Below are 9,137 nucleotides of genomic sequence, written 5' to 3'. Positions count from 1 at the left end.
AACACCACTGTTTCCTTGGTGACATGTCTTCCAGCCCCACAGAATACTCTGCACACCTTTAATTAATAACTCTGCCTTCCAGTGGTCGCTGCGGCTGAGCCAGCGTTGAACAGGTCTGAGAAGCAGCTGGCTTAAGAGTTGCAGCACAAGTCTACCTAGCCAGGAGTTACAATTTCCCAGGGTCAACCACACACTGCAGTAAATGGAACTTGTGAGTGCTGTGGCCCAGGATCATCATCAGCCCTGGTTGCTTTAGTGCAACTTTGTTATTTAAAATAAATAAATAAACCCCCCAAAATAAACCCACCATGCTTTAAAGCTCAGTCTGACAAGCTCAGCAACATTTTCTCCACTGTGCTGTTGATTTCCTGGAGCATTTTTTCCTGCTTCTGTGTTGCCATGTAACAGAAGGGGTAACATCAATATAAAATCCTTTTTCAGAAGGGCAATTAGCCATGCCATGCTGTGGCCATTATTACAGTATTATCTGCCATACAGTAGGCAGGTGCAGAGACAGAGAGAGGCCAACCCCAGCCACTAGAGATTGTTTTTGGCTGCCTCTTCTAGTAGTAAAACAGTTTTCCTCCAGGCTTTGATCTGGATTCTTTCTTCAGAGATTCAAATTCTTGTGTTTTCCTTACTTCCAGGCTTTCTTAAAGCCCTGATTCCAATGTGCTGGCTTTCATCAAAAGTCTAGCAGCCTAGAGTTTTGGCATACAATTATGGCTACACTGCAGTCCAGAAATGTGCTTCCCGCACCTGTAGACAATATTCCTAGAGATGGACAAAAGCTCCTGAGGTAACAACCACCCTGCAGCTCAAACCTTAAATGTGTGCTTTATGGCTGGAGACTTAGCTAGCGCACTTAGACATGGCTATCTGTTTATGCTTTGTTGGTGTGTAAAGTCACTGTTCTGGGAGGTCCTTCACTCCTCGAGCAAAGGGACAGATCATCCCAAGCTTGGCTAATGAGCACGTGAGAGTAAACCTCGGTCTTGTCTTCTCAGTCTCATCAATATGCAATTGCCTTTCACTTGCAACTGTATTTATAAAAAAAAATGGCACTGCCTTTTATTAGTGATTGTACCCCACCAGCACAGTATAGGGTTTGTGCACTGAAAGCTCTGCATCGTGGACCTGGAAATGGTGTGCATACCAGCCATTCCCTCCCGCTGCTCCATGGTTAATTGCTGTATGTCATGTTCCAGGTCTCTCTCCCCTTCAACTTCAATTTCTTCTAAAATCCAAACTCCCAAGAGAAACTTCACAAAAAAAAGAGGCTGATTTTTACTTAGATTTAAAAAGCAGCACTCCCTATTCCAGCTAGAGGCATCTCTCATCTCAGTTTTTATTACCACTTTAAAATAATCCCTGAGAAGAGAGATGAGTTTGTGGTGGTGTACTTTGACATTTTTTCAGCACATTGAGAATAAATAGCTGAATATGGGGAAGTTATACAAAGCAAATCAAGTCTGTCACATGCCAGAAAACCTCCACTAGCTCTTGGCTTCTGATGCTGTCAGGCCTATGTGGGAGGGTGAGTGCAAGATTAAAACAACTAATGCATAGCAGAGTGAGTATCTCCTCTGCCCTAGTTTAGTAGATGATCAGACCTTAAAGACCTGGGCATTTTTGCTTTCGATACCCGTATGTTGTTTAAATGTTTTAGATGGCAGAAGCTGACTCAATAATTATGGGAGGAGGTCTTAGGCATTTACAATTTCTCTTGGGGCAAGAATACAAGTTACGTTTACCACCTTCTCCCTTATTGTCCAATCAAACTCCTCTTTTGGTCATTAAAAGGTTCCCATAAAGTCTCCTTGTAACACTTAAAGACTTTGCTAGTTTACATCTGTGTCTCTAAGCCATAAACTCAGAAGTCACAGAAACTGTCTATTATTCTGTGTTAGGGCCTCCAATCTAGCCCCGTAAAGTTGCTGTGACATTGGGCATTGACTGCCACTCATTTGAAAACTTCAAAACAGCATTTTAAATGCTGGAAATTTGGAAATAGATCAAATAAAACAACACGAGAATGGCAGGTATAATGTTAACTGTGAAACTTTTCATTTTAATGAAGGTTTTCACACACAGTTCAGAGTTCCTTCAGTTTCCCAAAATTCCCAAATCATCCAAGTTCACTGAAGTCCATCATTAACAACCCTCTCCAAACCCACTGAGTGAGGGGTACACACCTCTCGGACCAGTTCCTTCAGACTGGGGTTGTTTCAGCTGCTTGCTCTCTACTAGGAGCTCTTTCAGGTAGACTGTCCTGCTAATAAGCCCAAGTTGAGTCACATCAGCATTCAGATGGATGTACTAGCACAGATGTCTGTGTAGCATGTCTCTCCAGTGTGATGAGCTGCTGTACTTGCTACAGCCTGGTCCTCCTCTCTCTACACAAGTTTCCCCATGACATTTAAGATTGAAATCAAGTTACCCCTGTGTGGTAGCTGACTTTTGGGAAAACTCAGAAAGGCCATGAAAAGCTCGTGAATGCAGGTCCAGTCTGCAGCCCTAGTCCCCCAGCACAGTGACAGACTTCACTGGACAGGTAACACTTGCAAATGCAGTAAGCAGCCTTTTCCACAAGCACAAGAAAAAAGAATATCTCCTTTTATGCACTGCCTGGATATGTAACTGTTATATTGGGCAGGTCTTACGGATTTGACATGAAACACCCCTGTATCTCACACCCTTCATGGTAATCAGGTACATAATTCTGATGTGTGGCCAATACTAAAGATCTGCAGACCTTAGAAAAATTGTTTATTCCACACAGGAATGTATTTCTGTTTCCCAGCTCTGCACAATATTGTTTTGCTACTATGCAAATCAGGGTGATGTTTGTGTTGACACAAATTAGCACTTGTCAAGTGTTAAGTGATCCAGAGGGGCAGGCAGGACAGTAAAGCCAGGAGAATAATTTGCAGCTAATAATTTATCTAATAACTTTTTACCACTCATGGAATATCCACAAGCAAGGACAGAATCTCCTTTATTTCAAGTAGGCAGAAATGTCTGCCTACTAAAAAAGCAAGAGCAACCTCAGAGGATCTGGTGACCTACAGGCATGCTAACATTAATTTGGTCAGGTACCACTAGCAGTCAAGCTGGGAGCACTGGTCTCAGAATGGGATACTGCTCAGGATTTGCCCACTTCTTGAGCAGGTTTCATTCGCTCTGCTCAACTCTGTGTTCTTTGCTTGCAGGTCTAAAAGCTAACTCAGGTCTGTCCCCAAGTGCCACTGGCACAGTATCAGATATGTGTCTTGTATTTGTCTGGATTGTGTTTGTTTGGGAAGAGGACTTCTCAAGGTATTGGTTCACTGGCTCCAACCAAACATTTGAGCTGTTGTACCCCTTCCAAGTAAAATACCAGGCAGTCCTGCCTTTTTCTAAAATGATGAATTCATTATGGCAACATAAAGTAGGTTATTTTTAGCCAGTTTCCTATGCAGTCATTGTGTGCATGCATATGGGGGAAGGGGGAGAGAGGAGGGTCTATCCCTTCATCTCCTGCCAAGTAACTTTTGAATCCATCAAACAACTTTAACCAAATTTGACAGATCTGTAGAGAGCTCAGAAATACTCAGCTCCAACAAATTTGAGGCAAGCAGGCAGATGAATAGGGGACGGAGACTCTCATAATGCTGAGAAAGCACACAAGAGATCTTTTAAATGTCCCCAGTGCAGTAAAAGGCAGTTGGCACCCACGCCTTCCTAGACCTGAAGAAACAAGCTGTGAGGAAACAGGGTTGTGTTACTCTGCCACTCTCAAAATGATCCACACAATGTTGTAGCAGAGCCTTGAGAGAAGATGAAGGAGGCAAACAAACAGATATTCCTATCATATCTATTGGACAAGTCTGGTCTCAAAACAGAAATCTGAACAAGCCCATGCTGTGGATCAATTAATGTCACAGTGTTCTTCAAAATAAACTTCACTTTCTAGTTATGTTACATTTAGGAGCGTCATCTTGGACAACTCAGCTGCTAGAAGCAATCCTCTGGCTGCAGAGGCTTGAGGGACTCTATAGAGCAAAGCTTTTCAGTCATTGTTTGCAGAGGTGCTGCCTTTGAATAAAGACACTGAGTTTTTAAGGAATTATGAATCTGTCTAGCTAAAACCAGAGCTTATCCAAATTTTTAGAGGATAAAAGGATCAGCAATTTCTGCCTTGAAGGTGGGTATCTTAGCTTTATTGATCTGCTCGGAGGTGCAGGAGGTGCTGAGGTGAAATATTTATATACAGCCCTCACTGTTTAGGCATTTGAGTCCTTGTGAAATGTCTGACTGTGGCACTGGTTTAAAAATTGTGCACAAGAATGAAGATTAAAACCCCAATGAAGTTCTTAAAAGTGCCTTAGGTGGTCTGCAGGAAAAGGAGTCGATTTTAGATGCGAAACAATCTTCAAATCCACCAACAGACCCACAACCATTAACAGTATCAACTCAGCAAAGACTTATTCATGTGTAAGGAGCCAAGATTAAATTAGTCTGTATTGTGCTGCTTTCCAGAAGTGCCACGACACTTATAATGTCATTGGAAATCCAATTAGGCACCTTTCTGCAGACAATCTAACATTCAGGATCCAACACAGTGCAATACAGGCCCAGCGGGTGGAGCTAGGCAGAACTGGGATCAATAAACCACATCATTGTTCACAGCCTGACTCATCGGTCACTTCACCTCCCCAGGCGCATCAAGGCAGAAATTCATTAGATTGCTCCTAACCTTCAGTTAGGAAGGCTTCTCTACCCCTCTGCTGGGAATCAAACAGCACGGAGGGATTTCCCAAATCCATAGGGAGACAGTAGTTAGCTTGCTAACATGTTCCAGGTCTCATCCCTGCCAGCTTGCACCAGGCAGGGCAGGGCAGCCCTGGACGGTTCTTGTGCCTGTAAGCACAAGTGACGCATAGCGGCTCTGCCTGGCCTCCGTCACACAGGTGTTCCCACGGGACAGAGGCATTCTGCGCTGTCAGCATGATATTCCTGCCAGTTCAGTTCGCCCTCAGGGTTATCACATTATGTCAGTATTATGAAGCTCCTGTATGCAAAACTAGAGAAAAGCAAGGCTTGTCCACATGCAGGTTTCTACCAATGGTCCCACACTGACTCCTTCCTGCCAGAGCCACCCCTGGCATAGCTTTGGAGGTGAAAAGTTTGATCCAGAGCAGAGATACACCAGCACAACACAACCAAGCTACATAAAAGCATATGAAGAGGAATTTAGAGGCACCAAGCCTGTGGGTTTGAAGGCATGGGTTATATCAGAGCTGTCTTCCCATAAGGAGAAACAGCTGATTAATCACCCTGCCTTAGCTATTACAAGTAAGAGGAGACAGACTCTGCTTCCAAGCCTAAACAGGCACGGAAAAGAGCTGTGTGATGAATGTAGAGGGAAAAAAACAGCCACACTCTGACTTGCAGATTGGCCCAGAGCGCATTCCTGTTGAGAGCTCCCTTCTGAGGATGGTTTGAGTGACAAGAGGAAAGGCACAAAAGCATCCTTTGGGGAAATGGGAATGTATGCAGAGAGCTGCGGGAAGGACAGCATTAAGCCATAATGTCTCACTGTTGGTCCTCACTGATTCTTCAGGTGGTTTGAAGTTGACAGCTTTTTCCTCCTTTTCCCCCAGCCCTCCTATGCCTTTGCTGTGCAGCCATGTAGGTGACTCATGCAAATGGTTTGCAGCTTACAGGAAACAGTGTCTGCTCCCTACTCAGCTTGTGGCTGATCAGTGCCCCTTTTCTTGGCTCTGTTTCCCCTGGAGAGATGGCTTTTTCCATCAGCTTTGCCAAGAGTGGTGGTTCTAAGACGCAAACCTGCAGCACGTGCTGTAACTCTCATAGACTGCCTCCTGTGCATCAGAAGATGGCTGTGAACAGCACAGAACAGGCTCAGTACATTGGTCCCTCAATACAAGCTGCATTCTAACTTCCTTGTGGACTCAGATACAGCATTACTGCACACTGCTAAAGAGCGGTCACACCCCACCCCAGACACAGCTGCATCTCACTGACAAGTTTAAAATTCCTGTTTTAGCAAATCAGCAAAGTTTTTTAGGAGGGAAAAATCTTAACAACATCACATGGCATTACTAATTTACTCAGCTAAATCAGCAACTGCCATCCCTGTTGACTTTGGACCAGCAGTAGAAAAGACTGCTTCCATCTTATAGAAGTTGGGGATGGTTTAGTAAAATTGCATCTGATCTCATGACTGCAAAGAGACTGCATTTTCATCAGCCATTCCCAAGTGAAACCAAAGTCCAAGGAACAGAATGGTGAAATAATTGGGCTACTAGCAGAGAAAGGAGACAGGATAAGAAACAGCCAGTTCTCAAACCTTGATCATGCAGGGGAACATTCCAGATGCCACGACAGTGGAAACTGGGGAGAGCAGGCCCAGGAGATGTAACACTGTGCCAACAACACATGCACTCACACACAGTCAGGCATCTCTGATGAGCAGGACAGACAGCTGTTAAATGAAACATGGCAAGAAGCTGAGATTTCCCTTTCTCTTCCTTTTCAATTGATTAGAAAAAGGAACAAAGCCACAGGCACCTGTGTTCATGGAGTTCACGCAAGTGTTGCAGGTGTCCCTACTATGTGACATTTGAGACTTTTCAAACCAGTATCTCCAGTTACTACCACTTCCAGCACAAGAACTACAGACCCTTCTAACACCTCCCTGGACAGACTTTTCTCAACAATTTCCCCAAGCAAGGACCTTCTGTCATAGCCACAGTCCCATTCACCCAAGTTCCCACCCAACTTACCCAAAACTGAGCAAACCTTCCCAGATCTGATAGCCTGGGATCCCCATCCCTCCATCTTGGCCCTCTTCCACCTTGCTCAGGGATCCTAAAATGATAATGAAGAATAAGAGGCTGGACCACGTCTTGCATTATGGTACAAACAACCATCTCAAGGACATCAGTAAAGATATGGGGACATGCTACAAATGCAGGACAGGACAAGGCCCAATGCCTTGCTAATCTGAAGTATCTATAATGCTCCTAAATTCACTATTTTTACAAGACAGCCTCCATCCTTTTTTGTCTGACACTGAACTTTATTTTTTCTTTAACCTGTGCTGAGTGCAGTTACATTTGGTGGCATAACAACAGGGAACAAAAAAAAAAAATTCACCATTGTTTTTGAAAGCAATAGCACCACTACCAACTTTCAAGGGCAAAACATGGAGCAGGTGGTGAGTAAATACAGTATTTTCTATACAATTTGATCCACAGATTTTAAGAAGAGCTCTGACCAAAGGGCAGAGCTGTTCATCTGCTTGATCCTTTTATTATTAACTTCCATCTTTTTCCTCTGTTGACCAAAACTGAAGAGACGCGTTTTCTTTTCTTGGCCTCTTGAAACTAATATGATGTATCCTTTACACCCATCCACCATGAAAAGAGAGCGCCAGTCCATTTCACATAACTTTTCCTTTCCTTTGAAGACTAGGCCAAAGTGTTGCATATTCATTACCACATCAAGAACACTTTGCCTGAGGCCTGCATTTCTTGGTGTGCTGTAATAAGTTCAGGACCCCAGCTGTCTGCCTGGGGATTTAGAACACTGATATTTAATACTAAATTATAAGGCAGAATATTTCATTTTATTCTTTTTGCTGAGGCAGCATATGTATAATGGTACGTTCTACAGCCACTAAATAAAGATGGGGAGAGCACATGTTTCTGTTCTGACAGCACAGTCTCCGGGTTTCCATGGTCTGGCCCTAGCCAGTTCAGTTTTTGGATGCCAGTCTCTGCTCTTAACCCTTTATTGAATCTCCCTAATGTCACACTTCCCACTAGCATCCAATAATACACTGGAGCAAACTGCAACATATTCCTAGCATGTTTATAGAAGCCAAATTAGAGCCTGCTACACTAACAGCTTTAACAAACCCTACACAAAGCAGAGCAGCTAATAAAACCAAAGTGTTCTGCAGTTAATCCTTGGAAGTTTGCCACTGAGATCCCACCAATACCATTTCAGGGATAGTGGCTTCATCAAGCTCAAACCCTGCTTTCATCTAATGAAACAGCCTAGATCCACGTTCTGACACCTCACAGCTTTATGTTTCCTCTGGGTTCTCTAATGACAATCTACAAAACATGTACAGCATCAGATCTGGACTGGGAAGTTTTTTAAAGAACATCAGCATTCTGGAAGGAACAGCAGAGAAATTAGTATTTCTCTAAGTAGTGCCAGATGTGTTTAAAAGCCACAAAGATAAACAGGAGGGGAAAACCTGCATAGTTTGAATTAAAGCTACTAAGAGCATAAACAATCCCCTCCAATAGCCGCAAGCTGACAGACCGAGTTCCTGCTAATTCTTTTTCCTCATCAAATCTGTGTTTCGTATCTGCTTTCCTACTTGAAGTTACACGAGCATGCACCTCCTCAGTTAGCGTGCTGGGGTAGAACATATTAAAGGTAAAAAAAGATTAGTCCAGTTTTTCTCCAGAAAAGCTCCAAGACACTCAGTGCCTCAATTACCAGGAAAACCATCAACCACCACGCTATGCTATGCTACCTTACCTCATTGCAATGGGAGACAGATAGGAAGCGTTTTGTGTATCTCATGACAACTGCCTCAGCACCACAGAAATCACAGCCCTGTCCTTGAACGTACTGCTTTGCCTTCTTTCTTTCTGCATGCTTATTTCCTGGAACTATGGCCAGTTTGGGTTGTTAGTGGTCTGTCAGAGAAAGACATACACAGCTGAGCAACATCAGAATGGGTCATAGTTCTTTTAGTCCCCTATGTGGAGATAAAGGGGGGAAAAAAAAAAAAAAAAAAGAGAGGAAGAAGTCTTTCCTGTGACTACTTTTGATTCACATAATCTTGTCCCCATTCTGCTATATTAGCATATAGGATAGCTTCAAAAGATGTCCAACTGCAAAGCTCTGTTCCAGCAAGCAAATGGCAGGATCAGAACATATTCATTCCTTCACCAGCAGCCAGACACCACCAGTATGCAATGCTCTGACTGAACTCCTTCTACTTCAGTTCTCTGATTTCACCTACATCTTGACATGTATAGCAACGCTTTGAGTTCTGGAGCAGAACAGAAAATATGTCCTTCTGCTCAAGATATGGTTTCTGTTAG

This window comes from Aptenodytes patagonicus, chromosome 5, assembly GCF_965638725.1.
Source record: "Aptenodytes patagonicus chromosome 5, bAptPat1.pri.cur, whole genome shotgun sequence".
NCBI lineage: Eukaryota > Metazoa > Chordata > Aves > Sphenisciformes > Spheniscidae > Aptenodytes > Aptenodytes patagonicus.
This window is presented reverse-complemented; position numbering follows the sequence as displayed.